Source organism: Lutjanus erythropterus, chromosome 13 (assembly GCF_056507025.1).
Source record: "Lutjanus erythropterus isolate fLutEry1 chromosome 13, fLutEry1.hap2, whole genome shotgun sequence".
In the NCBI taxonomy this organism is placed as follows: domain Eukaryota; kingdom Metazoa; phylum Chordata; class Actinopteri; order Lutjaniformes; family Lutjanidae; genus Lutjanus; species Lutjanus erythropterus.
In genome coordinates this window covers 36373814-36388355 of record NC_139329.1, presented here as the reverse complement: position 1 = coordinate 36388355, position 14542 = coordinate 36373814, and the positions used below count along the sequence as shown (strand labels likewise).

Here is a 14542-nt window from a genome sequence, read left to right as displayed (position 1 = left end):
CGTTAACTTTCGGCGAAATTCTGCGTTTTGAATGCAAAATATGGCATTTCTGTGATTCATGCACATCTGCAATTAAACTTTTTTGGGGGGAGGGAGAGTTAATGTGCTTCACGAGCTCAGTCGTGAATACAAATCACTTCGTTACAGTGTTTTCCAAACTAGTTTGGTCGACGTGTAAGCCTCTTTTTCCGCATTTTTTTTCGTGATGCGCGCTTCCCTGCTCGTTAAACGTCGCAGGTCATGCTGCCTTTTACAGTGCGCTTAATTTCTCCGTTTCTTGTGGTGGCTGCGACCTAATTCTTCTGGCTCACTGTCCGTGATATGGAGCGTGCTGCTCGTCTTTTTCTGTGTGTAAACATGGAAGCATGGATTCATTACAGTCCATTGAATTGCATCAATGATCTAGACATTTTCTCTAAAGGTTGTCGTTTGTAGGAAAAAATGGTGTAGGTCAATTCACATAGTAAACTGAGCTATTCAACTGCAATTAACTAAACTAAAGAACTGAACAAGAATCGAATTGAGTCAAGAATCTGGACTCTAGTATGTTAGCTAGTGTTAGCTGGGTGACTGCCTTATAGAGTACTATATTTAAATACTGGCTTGGATTACAGAACTGAATGTTAGATGCTGCTTTTCTTCTCACTTATATATTCTTTCTTTTTTTTCCCCAGATTCCTAACAATTGGAGTATTTTTCTTGTTCTCCTCACGTCCTGTGTTCTCACCTCCATGTGGCAACATAGATTTTGTAAGTATAAGTTAAAAGATGTACACATCAAAATGTAGCACAGTTTAAATGTAGTTCATATTAATTTACAGTTCATGTGATGTTAAAATGGTTTACAATATCAAGCTGAAATGTTTAGAGTAAGCATATTAAAAGAATAAATGATTTGATTTACGATACAAAAAACTCATTAGGCCTACAAAGTCTAATCTCGGACAAGGTTGGATGTGTGGGTTTTTCAGGTATTGTTGTACATTATGCACTTTGAAAAGGAGCTGGCTTTTTGAGTGCCTTTTTTGTAACATGAAAGCTGTTAAACCCTAACAACAATCTCAAGCTGAAAGGCAGCTCATTTTACAAATAACCTAATCTACTGTGTTTGTTTGTGGGGGGGGGGGTATCACTAGGATGCATGTTGTGGACTGTCTGCTTACGAACTCCAGCACCTTGAGAACATCATACAGAAGGAAGCCGCCTTGTCTTCTTTGAAGATATGGCAAGTACGTGGACATGTTAATTGGAACTCTAACCAATACAAGACTGATCAGCTGTTCTCCATTTCACTCTCTCTCCCTCTCATACTTTGTGTGCCACCTACTGTCCTCTCCCTCTCTCTTTTTTTGTCTCATACTCACTTATCATCTCCCACCAGTGTAACTTCACACATACATTGAGCATGAGATTTTAAAAAGGTGTCAAATTTGGTCTTAATGGGTTATTCTCAGTTTTTTTTCTACAATGTAGTTTACAAAGGTAATGTCATTTCTGTCTTCCTCCATTAGCATACCTTGTAGTATATTTAGGATTGCTGTCCAGGGAGAGAAACAATGGGATAATTATTGTTTTTCTCTGTCAAAAGGCAGCTGAGGATCTGAGGCAGTCAGTAAAGCCAAAGCCAGATGTCAAGAGGTAAGTCATAAAGCAGTGTAGTTGGAAGCATGAATTGTTTTTGCTGTTGGGGCTGAATCTATTGACTATAAGGGGGCGTTTCCAACAGGTGAGGGGTAAAGGGAGAGAGAAGGTTAGGATAGGGAAAGGTTGGTCCTTTCTCTTCCCTATTTTCCTCCCTCCAACCCTCCTCTTACTCCTACTGTCCTCTCTTAGGCCGATGCAAGACAGCTCACTTTTTTACGGGCGCTGAAAAGTTGAATCATTTCAACTTTTCAATGCTGCCCAGCACCTTCCCTGTTGATTACATCGCAAGGTCAAGTTTTGTCACTAGGTAGCAAAAAACTGGGCAAAACACAATGTGAGTTAGCTTTAGACTTAACAGGCTTGATGCACGCACTCCACCACTTCCTGACTGGAAGACTTCATCTTTATTTCCTGTACCATACTATTGTTTTAAGTGATTTATCAGGTGCACGCTTGGTGTGCCCAGGCTCAACTCAAACACGTGAGAACAAGACTACTACTTTAAAGGATAATTGTCAAATTTTGAATTGTTGTCACCTTGGCAGAAAAGTTCACAATATTCAAGAGTAGTACTGCACACCTGATTAATCACTTAAACTTATAGTATATACAGGAAATAAAGATCTTCCTGTCAGGAAGTAATGGAGCTTGTGCATCAAGTCTGTTATCCCAGTGAGGAGGGTAAGAAGGAGAGAGAGACAGGATGGCATGAGTGAGAAGGTTTGGAGAGGGTTGGATAGGAGAGGAGTAAACCTTACCCCTTCAAGAGCTTAGGAGAGAGGAGGTGAGTAGAAATGGCGGAGGGTAGAAGAGAGGGAGAGGGGGTTGGAGAGGTTTGCCTCCTTTCCTTCAATCCATTTTCCCTGCATCAATGAACAGTTTCTTATTTGGCTCTTACAGCTACTGGCTACGTATTTACATCACTGATCTCTGAACAAAATCAGTGGGGGATTCCTGGTTCTGTATTTTTATATATCTATGTATTTTTAGTTGGTGTTTTGTTAACTGCATTTTTTATGGCAGGTCAAAGGCTTCATTGGGAAAAGAGCAGTCTCTGCAGTCTCCCCGGAAATCCCTCCATCTTAAAGAAGCACAGAACCTTACCCTCAGTGGAGGATCAACCCATAGACATGTGAGAACAAGACTACTACTTTGAAGGATAATTGTCAGATGTCCTTATGACTTTTTCTTTTTTTCCAGGCTTTTAGGAGGTGATCAAAGGTCTTAAGGTCATTGTTACTTTGAACTTGCATCCATCTCATTCTCATGAACGTGTATATATATATATATATATATATAGTGCCTTAAAGAAATATCTTCAAATTAACACTCAGTTGGCCTAAGGATGAGCTGGTTAGATTTTGGTGGTCAAGGTTAAGGTCACACAGCCCATCGTTCCGTTCTCTTTATATTCCAGGACATTGAATCCAGAGAGGCTGAGGCAGACATTGCAGAGGAGACCATGGGCATCTACACAGTCCGAGCAGAGGGTCATGGTCCTGATGGTCCAGGTGATGGACGCTTTGCTGATGTCGGTGTTGTGCTGGAAGGCGTGGAAGTTCTCCATAACCTGCAGTGTCAGCCATGCATGCGTGATGCTTTATGGACTGATCTACGCACTCAACTTGAGGTATCCAAAAAGCCTGAAGCGTACATTCGAGGTGTAACAGGAAATCTTGATGGACCTGGACTCAACCAAGCTTTATTACACTAATGAATATGCATTATGTAAGGTTTATTTGGTAGGTTTGTGTTAAAATTTTCTAAAAAAAAGTCAAAGGGAATTTGTCATGTAAAAAAAATTACAGAAATCTTAAAAGTTGGGGTTAAATATTTCTGTGAGTGCATGCTCAGTAGGATTTTGCCTGTGTAACATGAACTTTGTTTGTTTGTTTTCGACAACAACAACAGCAAATAATTAGACTTTAAACTGCACTTTTATCTCTCGATTATTGGTTAAAAATTAACATGAGGAAACAATGCTAATATAGCTGTTGCTAGCTAGCGAGGCCCACACGGACCTGTGTGAGCGCCTGTTTGTCAGTGTTGACATACTGAACTTATTTTCACTAATTTTAAATGTAAAATTAGTTTTAACACAATTCAGATAATTTAAAGTTATACAGACTGTTTACATGCATGTGCAATGTGTCCATGTTTACACCAGCATATCATTAATTAGTGCACATGTATGTTTTTGTTTTATCAAAAGATGACTTGTGTATTTCAAGTAGCCTGTGAGTTATGAAGGCCAATGTTAAAAAAATGTTACAGTTGTCCCCGGCCTCCCCTATCTTTTCTTTACTGGTGTTGAGAACAATGTTGTGACACTTTGTTCTGCTCCTTGACTTTCACAGTTAAAGATTCCAGGCGTTTATCTTCATGGCATCTCAGAAATGCGTCCTCCTCCCTGCCTCGTGTGTGTCTCATTCCTGTTGGTCTTCTGGGAGAAAGGAGGAGGCACATTGTTCCAAAGTAACGCTGGATAACATCCTCCAATCAACGGCTCACTCTCTCTGACCAGGCCAAACACATAAAGGAGGTGTCCTACATTAAGAAACACATTTTCGATCCAAAACAAAAAAAAATCTGAAGCAGAAATCTGCAATCTAGCGAGAGGTCTGTATTTACAGAGGAACATTCAACTCCACATCTGTGGACAGTGGGTGGTGTCCAATCAGTATCAGGAGGAAGGAAATGATTTGTTTCTCAAACACATATATACTTTGGCTCTACATTTTTGGTAGCAGAGTTTGGATTTACAGCTATATATATATATATATATATATATATATATAAAGAATTAGACTCTACCGACCCTTGTGTCTGTTTATATAGAACAGATGTTATGTACATTATAGTTCAGTTTGGGGCAAACAGTATCTAGAGGACACTATGTCAAAATATATATATATGAATGTTAGGCTTTAGTTTCAGTTTAAATAAAGGTTTAGCATCTGCACAGGAGGCATCACAGGCGAACAAGGCAATCAGCAACATTTAAAGTGAAAGTTTCATTTGCATTCTTCGATCATTTTCTGTTCCCAAAAATGAAAACTCAGTCATTATCTGCTTAACCTCATGCTGATTGAAGAACGCGTATATTTTTTTAGTCCACAAAACACTGCAGTGGAAGTGAATGGTGACCAGTTGTTAAATGTAAAAAAGAAGTGGAAAAAAAACAAAACACCTCCATACTGCTCATCTGGCGTAATCTAAGTCTCCTAAAGTCCCAACATGCCGTTTGCACACCGTCACAAAACACACCCAGTTCAGACAGTGTGCATGTGCACATGAATGTGGCTACAGGCTAAAGATCGACAGTAAAGACTCAGGAAAAAATGTGGTGTAAATAACATTTTTTTCGTCAGGCATGTTGGGGCTTTATGAGACTTAGATTACACCAGGCGAGCAGCATGGAGGCATTTTATGCTTTTATTATGTTGTTCGTTTACACTTGAAAACTGGTCACCATTCACTTCCCTTGTTTAGACATTCTGCAACACTGTTTTCCTGTGAAACTCCAGCATTGTTTTGAGGACTATAAAAACTATGAGGGTGAGTAGATAATGACTGAATTTAGATTTTTGGGTGAAATATCCCTTTAAAGTCAGAATCAGGAGGATTTGTCCGAGCTGTCCATGAATGCACAAGAAAGACTGACCATTGATTCTCATGCACAGGACGTCACTTCCAGCGCTTCGGGTGGTAAAGCGTCCTGAGCACAGAAAAATGATGAGAAAATGAGGAAATGCATGATACAGACACCGTCACACACTTTGTCTACACACTGTTTTGGAAAGTGTTGCATTTTGTACCTTTAGATTAGGAATTCACATTAGATAATAGATCACCTGCAGATGTTTCCCAGGCTTCGACATAGTGTCCCCTTGATACTTCTTGCCCTAAGTTGAACTGAAATCTACATACCATCTGCACTGTATAAACAACCACCACAGTTGCTAAAGTTTTACAACTGCTATCAGTTTCTTTAGGCTTTGGTTACTGATATTTTGATTTCACTTTTCAAAGGTTTAGAGTAGGATGTGAACAGGAAGCATCAGTGGCAAACAGGATAATCGGTATCATTGTTTGTGAGAGTTTCATTTGCATTCTTTGGAACATTCAAAACTACCGCAAGGATCTCTCCATATTTTGTTGATTTTGGAGGCCCCATGTGGACAAAAGTGGTAGTGTTTCTACCACCATAATCACAAAATATAACATGAAAAATAAAATAATCAAAATAAAAATCTTTTCCTTCTTACTTTTAACTAACATACTACTCACTGTAAATTTGTCTATGAAAATGTGACTTTTTGCGTCAGATTTCACTCAGATTATCTAACCGCAGGTATGAAGAACACCTATACAGAAACAGCCAGCTCATATAGAAACTTTAATATTAAACAGACTGTTTCATAACCAGTTGAAGGAATAATATGCAACATTTTCTTAAAAAAACAATAGACTCATTTTGATATAATCCCTTTCTATTATGACTTGTGACCCACTTGAAGTGTGTGGTTGTGTCTGTATCTGCAGAGACTCTACCTACATTATTTTTCTCATTATTTTGCTGTGCGTGGGAAGCTTTACAAACCCAAAACATTCATCAAACAGCTTGGACAAATCCTACTGGTGCTACCTTTAAAAGAGCATATGTATGTACCTTTAATTTTCTGCTTTGTCAAGTTTTTATTGAATGTCATTTTCAAGCACACTGAAACATACTGTCCTTTTTCCAGACACATTCAGCTTGAGACTTGACATCTACAGCACAGTGACATAAGCAGACACATGTGGAGGAACAGCTGTGCCAAGCAGCTCATAAAACCTTGCAGGATGAGCGGAGACGGAGCAGCGGCGGGCCGGTGACACCGGCAGGAGACGGGGGGAGCAGGGAAATGTAAAAAGCTGAGAGAAACACTGAAAGCAAAGGCCATTCACTGGAAAGAATGACGGATGGAGAGAACCTTGTTAAATGCTGACGAATGGCTGCAAGAACTGTTCTGGTTCCATCAAAGGGCCTGATTGCACCTTACCGCTATCTGGTGGTCAAACAGGTGTATAGCATCTATAAAGAGAAGATTACAAAAGGCTGACAAAAAGATGTTTCCCTGGGAAAGATGCAGCACTTTCATCACAATAAATGACTAAAACATAGACAATTCTATGTCTTTGTCTTGGAAACTTTATTCTAATTCATATTTTTTTTTAATAAAAAGAACAGTATCTTATATCTCTTTTCCCACATTCACCTCAAACCATCACTATCAATAATATTTTTCTAATGCTGTTGACTAGTGATTTAAAACTAATCAATAAATGTCTCATTCAAATATTTTTCATTTCTATTTATACAAGTAAATATACACATTACATTTCATCACAACAAACATAAAGTAACTTAAAGTAAAATAAAATTCAAAATAAAATTCAATTACATAATACTTAATTTGACAGCATGTATAGTGTAATCATGTTTTGCTGAAAGGTAACAGTTGTGTGATGAAAATCACATGCTAACAACTAGCACTAACAACTTAGCCAAAGTAAGCAAGTTGTGCTTGGAATAAACTATTTTCTTTCAAGTAAGTGAAATATATAGTGCAACTCTAAATAAGATCACTGCACAGACAGCAACTATAAAAGCAAAAGCGGCCAAGAGTTATGATATAACTTGAAAAAGATGATTTGTTTTTAAGAACAGCAGCATTTTCTATAGTTTCAATTTGTGGATTAAAATGATTATATGGCATTTTTCAAAATAAAAGTTAAAGTAAGCTTTACACTAAAAGCATTTAGCATGCAATATGAAACAGACAAGAGCAACAAAACAGAATTAAAACATGAATAACAGAAAACTAAAGAGCAAAAACTTCTTTGAATTTTGAAAATCTCATAATGAGAGGTAAAGTATTCCAAAGTTTACTGGCAAAGGCAGGAAATGCACGGTCTCCCTTTGTCCTAAGAGAAACTCTGGAAACATCAGTGGACAATGATTAGTCAATCTGAGAGACTTTAAGTTGCTATATGAGCGGAACAATTCAGAAGTTTGCTTTAAATCCAAAGAAAACATGACAACACTGGAGTGATGTTCTCCCTGCACTTTGAAGACAGGCTCCTGCCTTTTGAAACACCTGAAGAAGAACTCTGCAGCCCTTTAAAAAGTCTGGTCTTTGAAACACTTATTATTAGGCCAAAAATGCCAATTAAGACATGGTGAAGAATTTGTAATGATATGATACAGGAGTTGTCAAAATCTGAGACGGCCTCTCCTCAGACAAAACTTGGTAAAAGTTTTGCCCAGTTCCTGGATTTCTATGGGATCATGAAAATGTTGAGCCAAGACAGTCTAAAACTGTTGTTTAACATAATATCAGACTACACCAATTATATAAAAAAGATCTGTCCTGAGGCATTATTTCTAAGAAAGTGCTAACAAAAGTAAAAAGACTGTATTTCTGAACCATCTCTTTAGCCAAGTCACACTCTTTTAGGTTTTGGATGCCAGTGTTATAATATATTGTGTAAAATACGATAAACTTAAATGTTCAAACTTTAGTGTGGTTTGCAGAGGTTGACTGGTAAAGAATGAGTCTGACAACAACAACAACAAAAATATCATTAAGCTCATATGTATGTATGTATGTATGGTCATATGTATGTTTGTATGTATGTATGGTCATATGTATGTATGTATGTATGCTCATATGTATGTATGTATGCATGGCCATATGTATGTATGTATGTATGCTCATATGTATGTATGTATGCATGGCCATATGTATGTATGTATGTATGCTCATATGTATGTATGTATGCATGGTCATATGTATGTATGTATGTATGTATGTATGCTCATATGTATGTATGTATGCATGTATGCTCGTATGTATGTATGTATGTATGGCCATATGTATGTATGTATGTATGCTCATATGTATGTAAGGTCATATGAATGTATGCATGGTCATATGTATGTGTGCTCATATGTATGTATGTATGCCCACATGTATGTATGTATGTATGTTCATATGTATGCATGTATGGTCATATGTATGTATGTATGTATGTATGTATGTATGGTCATATGTATGTATGTATGTGTGTGTAGATGTATGTATGCTCATATGTATGTATGGTCATATGTATGTATGAATGGTCATATGTATGGCCATATGTATGTATGTATGGTCATATGTATGTATCGTCATATGAATGTATGCATGGTCATATGTATGTATGGTCATATGTATGTATGAATGGTCATATGTATGGCCATATGTATGTATGTATGGTCATATGTATGTATCGTCATATGAATGTATGCATGGTCATATGTATGTATGTATGTATGTATGTATGTTCATATGTATGCATGGTCATATGTATGTATGCTCATATGTATGTTATGTATGGTCATATGTATGTATGTGTGCATGGTCATATGTATGTATGTATGTATGGTCATATGTATGTATGTATGTATGTATGTATGTATGCTCATATGTATGTATGTATGGTCATATGTATGGCCATATGTATGTATGGATGGTCATATGTATGGACATATGTATGTATGCATGGTCATATGTATGTATGTATGCATGGTCATATGTATGTATGGTCATATGTATGTATGTATATATGTCTGTATGGTCATATGTATGTATGTATGTATGTATGTATGAATGTATATTCATATGTATGTATGTATGTATGTTCATATGTATGTATGTATGTATGCATGGTCATATGTATGTATGTATGTATGTATGCATGGTCACATGTATGTATGTATGTATGTATGTATGTATGGTCACATGTATGTATGCATGGTCATATGTATGTATGTATGTATGTATGTATGGTCATATGTATGTATGTATGTATGTATGTATGTATGGTCATATGTATGTATGTATGGTCATATGTATGGCCATATGTAAGTATGGATGGTCATATGTATGGCCATATGTATGTATGGTCATATGTATGTATGTATATATGTCTGTATGGTCATATGTATGTATGTATGTATGTATGTATGTATGTATGAATGTATATTCATATGTATGTATGTATACATGGTCATATGTATGTATGTATGTATGTATGTTCATATGTATGTATGTATGTATGCATGGTCATATGTATGTATGGTCATATGTATGCAGGTATGTATGTATGGTCGTATGTATGTATGTATGTATACTCATATGTATTTATGTATGTATGCATGGTCACATGTGTGTATGTATGTATGTATGTATGTATGGTCACATGTATGTATGTATGGTCATAAGTATGTATGTATGTATGTATGTATGTATGTATGTATGTATGTATGCATGCTCATATGTATGTATGTATGTATGTATGTATGTATGTATGTATGCTCATATGTATGTATGGTCATATGTATGTATGCTCGTATATATGTATGTATGCATGTATGCTCATATGTATGTATGTATGTATGCATGGTCATATGTATGTATGCATATATGTATGTATGTATGTATATATGGTCATATTTATGTATGTATGTATGTATGCTCATATGTATGTATGTATGCATTTGTGCTCATATGTATGTATGTATGCTCATATGTATGCATGTATGTATGTATGTATGTATGTCCATATGTATGCATGTATGGTCATAAGTATGTATGTATGTATGCATGGTCATATGTATGTATGCTCATATGTACGTATGTATGGTCATACGAATGTATGTATACATGGTCATATGTATGTATGCTCATATGTATGTATGTATGTATGTATGTATGTATGTATGTATGCTCATATGTATGTATGTATGCATGGTCATATGTATGTATGCTCATATGTATGTATGTATGTATGTATGTATGTATGCTCATATGTATGTATTTATGTGTGCATGGTCATATGTATGTATGCTCATATGTATGTATGTATGTATGTATGTATGCTCATATGTATGTATGCTCGTATATATGTATGTATGTATGTATGCTCATATGTATGTATGTATGTATGCATGGTCATATGTATGTATGCATATATGTATGTATGTATGTATATATGTATGTATGTATGTATGTATGTATGTCCATATGTATGCATGTATGGTCATAAGTATGTATGTATGTATGCATGGTCATATGTATGTATGCTCATATGTACGTATGTATGGTCATACGAATGTATGTATACATGGTCATATGTATGTATGGTCATATGTATGTATGTATGTATGTATGTATGTATGTATGTATGTATGCTCATATGTATGTATGTATGCATGGTCATATGTATGTATGGTCATATGTATGTATGTATGTATGTATGCTCATATGTATGTATGTATGTATGCATGGTCATATGTATGTATGGTCATATGTATGTATGTATGTATGTATGGTCATATGTATGTATGTATGTATGTATGTATGCTCATATGTATGTATGTATGTATGTATGCATGGCCATATGTATGTATGTATGTATGTATGTATGTATGTATGTATGTATTTATGCATTGTCATCTGTATGTATGGTCATATGTATGTATGCTCGTATGTATGTATGTATGTATGTATGCATTGTCAAATGTATGTATGTATGAATGCTCATATGTATGTATGTATGCATGTATGCTCATATGTATGGCCATATGTATGTATGTATGTATGCTCATATGTATGTATGTATGCATGGCCATATGTATGTATGTATGTATGTATGCTCATATATATGTATGTATGTATGCATGGTCATACGTATGTATGTATGTATGTATGTACGTGTATATGTATGCTCATATGTATGTATGGTCATAACTATGTATGGATGTATGTATGCATGGTCACATGTATGTATGAATGTATGTATGGTCATATGTATGTATGTATGTATGGTCATAAGTATGTATGTATGTATGTTCATATGTATGTATGTATGTATGTATGCATGCATGGATGCATGTCATATGTATGTACGTATGTATGTATGTATGTATGTATGTATGCTCATATGTACGTATGTATGTATGTATGTATATATGTATGTATGTATGCTCATATGTATGTATGTATGTATGTATGCATGGTCATATGTATGTATGTATGTATGTATGTACGTACGTACGTATGTATGTATGTATGCTCATATGTATGTATGGTCATAACTATGTATGTATGTATGTATGTATGTATGTATGCATGGTCACATGTATGTATGAATGTATGTATGGTCATATGTATGTATGTATGTATGGTCATGAGTATGTATGTATGTATGTTCATATGTATGTATGTATGTATGCATGCATGGTCATATGTATGTATGTATGTATGTATGTATGTATGCTCATATGTATGTATGTATGTATGTATGTATGTATGTTTGTATGTATATATGTATGTAATTATGCTCATATGTATATATGCATGGTCATATGTATGTATGTTTGTATGTATGTATGTACGTACGTATGTATGTATGTATGTGTGTATGCTCATATGTATGTATGGTCATAACTATGTATGTATGTATGTATGTATGTATGTATGTATGTATGTATGCATGGTCACATGTATGTATGAATGTATGTATGGTCATATGTATGTATGTATGTATGGTCATGAGTATGTATGTATGTATGTTCATATGTATGTATGTATGTATGCATGCATGGTCATATGTATGTATGTATGTATGTATGCTCATATGTATGTATGGTCATATGTATGTATGCTCGTATGTATGTATGTATGTCTGTATGTATGTATGTATGTATGTATGCATGTATGCATGGTCATATGTATGTATGTATGTATGCTCATATGTATGTATGTATGTATGCTCATATGTATGTATGTATGCATGGCCATATGTATGTATGTATGTATGTATGCTCATATGTATGTATGCTCGTATGTATGTATGTATGTATGTATGTATGTATGCATGGTCATATGTATGTATGTATGTATGCTCATATGTATGTATGTATGTACGTATGTATGCTCATATGTATGCTCATATGTATGTATGTATGTATGTATGTATGTATGTATGCTCATATGTATGTATGTATGTATGTATGTATGTATGTATGTATGTATGTATGCATGGTCATATGTATGTATGCATGTATGTATGTATGTATTTATGTATGTATGTATGTATGCATGGTCATATGTATATATGCATGTATGTATGTATGTATGTATGTATGTATATATGGTCATATTTATGAATGTATGTATGTATGTTCATATGTATGGATGTATGCATGTGTGCTCATATGTATATATGTATGCTCATATGTATGCATGTATTTATGTATGGTCATATGAATGTATGTATACATGGTCATATGTATGTATGCTCATATGTATGTATGTATGTATGTATGTATGCTCATATGTATGTATGTATGCATGGTCATATGTATGTATGGTCATATGTATGTATGTATGTATGCTCATATGTATGTATGTATGTATGCATGGCCATATGTATGTATGTATGTATGTATGTATGTATGTATGTATGTATGTATGTATGGTCATATGTATGTCTGGTCATATGTATGTATGCTCGTATGTATGTATGTATGTATGAATGCTCATATGTATGTATGTATGCATGTATGCTCATATGTATGGCCATATGTATGTATGTATGTATGTATGTATGTATGTATGCTCATATGTATGTATGTATGCATGGCCATATGTATGTATGTATGTATGCTCATATATATGTATGTATGTATGCATGGTCATAACTATGTATGTATGTATGGATGTATGTATGTATGGTCATATGTATGTATGTATGTATGGTCATAAGTATGTATGTATGTATGTTTGTATGTATGTATGTATGTATGCTCATATGTATGTATGTATGTATGTATGCATGGTCATATGTCTGTATGTATGTATGTATGTATGCGTGCATGCATGTCATATGTATGTACGTATGTATGTATGTATGTATGTATGTATGTATGTATGCTCATATGTATGTATATATATATATATGTATGTATGTATGTATGTATGTATGTATGTATGTATGTATGCATGGTCATATGTATGTATGTATGTATGTATGTATGTATGTATGTACGTATGTACGTATGTATGCTCATATGTATGTATGGTCATAACTATGTTTGTATGTATGTATGTATGTATGTATGCATGGTCACATGTATGTATGAATGTATGTATGGTCATATGTATGTATGTATGTATGGTCATGAGTATGTATGTATGTATGTTCATATGTATGTATGTATGTATGTATGTATGTATTTATGCATGCATGGTCATAATGATGTATGCTCGTATGTATGTATGTATGTATCTATGCATGTATGCATGGTCATATGTATGTATGTATGTATGTATGTATGTATGTATGCATGGTCATATGTATGTATGTATGTATGTATGTATGTATGTATGAATGTATGTATGTATGCTCATATGTATGCATGTATGTATGCATGGTCATATGTATGGCCACATGTATGTATGTATGTATATATTGTCATATATATGTATGTATGTATGCTCATATGTATGTATGTATGTATGCATGTGTGCTCATATGTATGTATGTATGCTCATATGTATGTATGTATGTATTTATGTATGTATGTCCATATGTATGCATGTATGGTCATAAGTATGTATGTATGTATGCATGGTCATATGTATGTATGGTTATATGTATGTATGGTCATATGTATGTATGTATACATGGTCATATGTATGTATGCTCATATGTATGTATGTGTGTATGTTTGCTCATATGTATGTATGTATGCATGCTCATATGTATGTATGGTCATATTTATGTATGTATGTATGTATGTATG

The 14542-nt window shown here is 34.7% G+C and overlaps 1 long non-coding RNA gene across 3 annotated transcripts; it reads left to right on the top strand.

The window, feature by feature from the left end:
• The first annotated feature begins 1115 nt into the window (after positions 1–1115).
• LOC146317018 (uncharacterized) lies at positions 1116–6820 on the top strand. Of its 3 annotated transcripts, none has more exons than XR_014771761.1 (4): positions 1116–1225; positions 3062–3274; positions 4002–4186; positions 6393–6820. It is a non-coding gene; the product is annotated as an uncharacterized LOC146317018 (long non-coding RNA). The 3 variants fall into 3 exon arrangements; XR_014771760.1 differs by having other exon boundaries at positions 1116–1229; XR_014771762.1 differs by lacking the exon at positions 1116–1225 and adding an exon at positions 2842–2873.
• Positions 6821–14542: the final 7722 nt, after the last annotated feature.